Source organism: Crocodylus porosus, unplaced genomic scaffold (assembly GCF_001723895.1).
Source record: "Crocodylus porosus isolate Cpor-Errol unplaced genomic scaffold, CroPor_comp1, whole genome shotgun sequence".
Taxonomy (NCBI): Eukaryota; Metazoa; Chordata; order Crocodylia; family Crocodylidae; genus Crocodylus; species Crocodylus porosus.
The window spans coordinates 24,147,071-24,151,326 of record NW_017728909.1 but is presented as its reverse complement, the minus strand read 5'-3'; the positions used below and the strand labels follow the sequence as shown (position 1 = coordinate 24,151,326).

At 45.8% G+C, this 4,256-nt stretch overlaps 1 protein-coding gene across 3 annotated transcripts in view; it reads left to right on the top strand.

Moving 5' to 3' along the window:
- Window positions 1-4,256, top strand: part of ADAMTS12 (ADAM metallopeptidase with thrombospondin type 1 motif 12) — a 344,985-nt gene that overhangs the window by 181,334 nt on the left and 159,395 nt on the right. The gene's annotated exons all lie outside the window — the stretch shown is intronic.

Genomic DNA, 4,256 nt, shown 5'->3' with positions numbered 1-4,256 from the left:
CCTCTGCCAGCTTGTGACCGTTATTCCTGGTCAATCTTGGCAGTGCATTGGTCTAAAAAATTTTACTTTTTTTTTTTTGTTATATATCATATAAAGGTTCTGATTCTGATCTCATTTACACTGGAAACTCTGAGAGAATCATAGAAAATTAGGGGTAGAAGGTGTACACCAGGGGCGGGCAATTATTTTGCGTGGAGGGCCGCTTACCAAGTTTTGGCAAGCTGTCGAGGGCTGCATGAGTAGCCCCACCCCTTGACAGGTGCCCTACCTCCTGGTCACCATCTTGTGACTGGAAGTCCTGCCTCTTAACCCCTGACCTTTGCCACCCAAAGTCCCTCCCTTTGCCCCCAGAAGTACTCCTTTTACTATGGGGTTTTGCCATTTTGGAACAACATTATATTCTAAAAAGCAAACATCTACAGCATTCATTAATTTTATTATTGACAAATATTTTTGTCCTGATTTGCATGTGATTGTGTAGTGTACATAGAGGTGATTGCACAATAGCTTAAAATGAAGTCTTACTCTTGTGTATCATGGGGGGTGCATATGGGTTTGTGGGGGGCTGTGGGTATATGGAGTGTGGGTGGGTATTGGGTTTGTGGGGGTATGTTTGTGGGGGAGGGTGGCTGGGGTGAATGATGAGGTGTGGGGTTGTGCATGTATGGCAGTGCAAGGGGGTGTGTGAGTGCATGTGTATGGTGGAGTGTGCATGTTGGACTTGCCGTACGAACACACACACACACATACTCTGCCCCTGATGGCATACAGATACTCTGCTGCTGCCTGCACACAGACACACTGCCCCTGCCTACACACACACACACACACACACACACACACACACACGTATTGATGTGGCCCTGTGCTCCCCTGTCCAGTGATGCAGCTGGGAGCCATGTAGTGCTGGAGCAGGACAGGGGCAGGAAGAGAGTGAAATGGCAGTGCTGGACTGCTCAGTCCTGCTGAGGGCTCCTCCTAGGTCTTACTGTCCCTGGCTCCTGTCAGTTTTGACAGGCAGCCAGGAGCAAATAAATATTAATTTACTAATTTTTTTAGGGGCCTCATGGGCTGGATAGAATGGCCTGGTGGGCTGGATTTTGCCCATCCCTAGTGTACGCTGTGATGGGTAGCTTTTGTTTAGAGCAGAACAAGCCATGTGTGGTCAGGCACCCCAAACTGATTACTTTTACTTTTTCTGCTGGCTTCAGCTGTGCTGCAAGAGATGCACCCAGTGCTTGCAAGAGATGCAAAAGAATCAGAGTTAAATAAATAAACTGCCAATTAGCTTTTTGCTGGTTTCATGCCTCTGGCTTCCTAGGTTTCTCCTAGGCTTAACTTGCCCACTAGCCTGTTACCTTACAGAGGCTTTGAGAGCCTGCAGAGCTTGTGCCAACAAACAGACTAACAAAAGAGAAGTCTTGCTCACAGCCCCTCCCTGCGGCTGCCAGACCTTGGCTAACCCCTGGGTCCAAACAGCCTTGCTCCCAGCTGGTACAACCCCCGGAGGCCACTTTAAGTGTCTTTTATTTCCGCCCCTACTGATTCACCTGGCTGGCTCTCCATCATTCCGGGGTTAGCTCCCTTGTGGGGAGGCTCCCTGTTAAACACCTCCCATTTTGGGGTCCCAATCCAGGATCTTAAGAAAAAGCTGGCATTGCAATGTGTTCTTTCTGATCAGATATTGAACATAACCAGCCCCAGGACCAACCCCTTGATACCAGCTGCCAGATAGACATTGAGCCATTGATCACTACCCATTGAGCCTGACAGTCCAGCCAGCTCTCTATGCATTCATCCAGTCCATATTTCCTCAGCTTGCTTGCAAGAATGCTGTAAGAGACCATAGCAAAAGCCTTGCTAAAATCAAGGTATATCACATCCATTTTTCCCCCCACATCCACAGAGCCAGTCATCTTGTAATAGAAGGCAGTCAGGGTGGTCAGGCATGACTTGCCCTTGGTGAATCCATGCTGTCTGTTCCTGATCACTTTCTCCTCCAAGTGCTTAGAAATGGACTCCTTGAGGACCTGCTCCATGATTTATCCATGGACTGAGGTGAGGCTGATTGGTCTTTAGTTCCCTGGATCTTCCTTTGTCATTTCCTTAAAGATGGGTACTATATTTGCCCTTTTCCAATCATCTAGGACCTCTCCTGATCACCCAGGTTTTCAAAGATAATGACCAGCAGCTCTGCAATCACATCAGTCAGTTCCCTCAGCACCCTCAGATGCATCATATCTGTACACATGGACTTGTACATGACCAGCTTTTCTAAATAGTGTTAGACCCTGACTCCATTGCGGCACCCAATGACTGGGGAGATGATGAGCCAATCGCTCATGGATCCTGTTACTCATTAGCCAGAGCAAGCATGGAACAAACACCAGAACACATTGCTTGCAACATCTTTATTCAGAATGGAGACGGCTTTGGGCAAGCTCCCTCACAGACACACAGTCCGTGAAAGCAGGGGAGCAGCCCTGAACATTAGTTTTTTCACATTTTATACACCTTGGTTCATACTTATTAACATTTACTCCGCCTATGTCCCTCCTTCAGTTCCACCCATTTCTCCTCCCATCTCAAACTCTGCCTCTCTTCACTGTTCGCTTTATTAGCATGGTATTGCCTATGCATTTTATTCATTTATATGCCTTTCTGCTAAGAGCACATGCATAAGACTTTGACCCCGGCTTCTTTCAGTCAATTGTGGTTTGTTCCTGGTTCTTTCTGGTTTCTTGCTGACTTCAGCACCATCTCCAAGGTCCTGCTTCTGTTTTATCTCCTGACGATAGCTGGTGGGCTACATCTTGTTCTTTTTACACAAGGAATCATGCATCCTGCACACTATCCCATTGTTAGACAATGCTTGCTTAAGCATTTGCAAAGTTATTTTTAATATATCATTTTGCCTTGTGACCAGCAGCTCTTGCTAAGACACAGATTAAAGCCTTGTTCCAGCTGCAGATCCAATGCTCCCCAAAATCCACATGTTATTGTTACCCTAACAAATAGTCCGTAACCTGTTCTTACACTACTGAGGGCTGCTCACTTCTCCTCAAACTGCTGCCAGGTGCAGTAGTCTGGGAGCTGACCTTGCCTGTGAAGACTGAGGTGAAAAGGTCATTCAGCATGTCAGCCTTTTCCTTATCATCTGTCACTAGGTTGCCTCCCCTCCATTAAGTAAGGGACCCACACTTTCCTTGACCTTCCTCTTGTTGCTGACATTCTTGTTACCCTTCATGTACCTTGCTAGTGGCATCTCCAATTGCACTTTGACCCTCCTGATTTCATCCCTGCATGCCCAAGCAATATTCTTATATCCTCCCTAGTCATCTCATCTGCCCAAGCTTCCACTTGTTGTAAACTTCCTTTTTGTATTTAAGCTCACCAAAGAATTCTCTAAGCCTAACTGGTTGCCTGCCATATTTGCTATTCTTCCTGAACATTGGGATGGTTCATTCCTGCACTCTCAGTAGAGTTTCTTTAAAATACAACCAGCTCTCTTGGACTCCTCTCCCCCTCAGACTGCCCTCCCAAGATACCCTACTCATCAGTTTCTTGAGTGAGTCAAAGTCTGCTTTTCTGAAGTCCAGGATTCATACTTTGCTGCTGTCCTTTCTCCCTTTTGTCAGGATCCTGAACTCGATCTTCTCATGGTGACTGCTGCCCTAGTTGCCATCCACTTCTATATCTCCATCAATTCTTCCCTGTTTGTGAGCAGCAGTCAAGAAAAGCACGGTACCTACAACGGTGTCTCCAACACTTGTACCAGAAAGTTGTCTCCAACGCTCTCTAAAAACTTTCTGGATTGCTTGCACACTGCTGTATTTCCCTCCCAGCAGATGTCAGGGTGATTGAAATCCCACATGAAAGCCAGGACTTGTGATCTGGAAAATTCTGCTAGTTGTCTGAAGAAAACCTCATCTGCATTGTGGTTTGGAGATAATTTTAGAGTTACTCTGACATTAGAAACAGACCATAATGTAGAGATTCAGCAGTTTTATTGGATTTTATTAAGACTCAGTCAAAAAACATAGCATATAGTTTTTTTTCTCAGAGGAAATACAGTACTTGTATAATTGGAGTTCGGGATCTAGGAGAGCTGGCCCAGGGAAATTGAAACTGAGGTAAAAAAAACTCTCTCTCGGTTCGTTTCTTTGGAGGCTCATTGAATAACAAATTCTTAGGCACACATTGTTGGTGAGACAAAAGGTATATATTTGCAAATAGGGTCAGAGGGAGAAGACAAA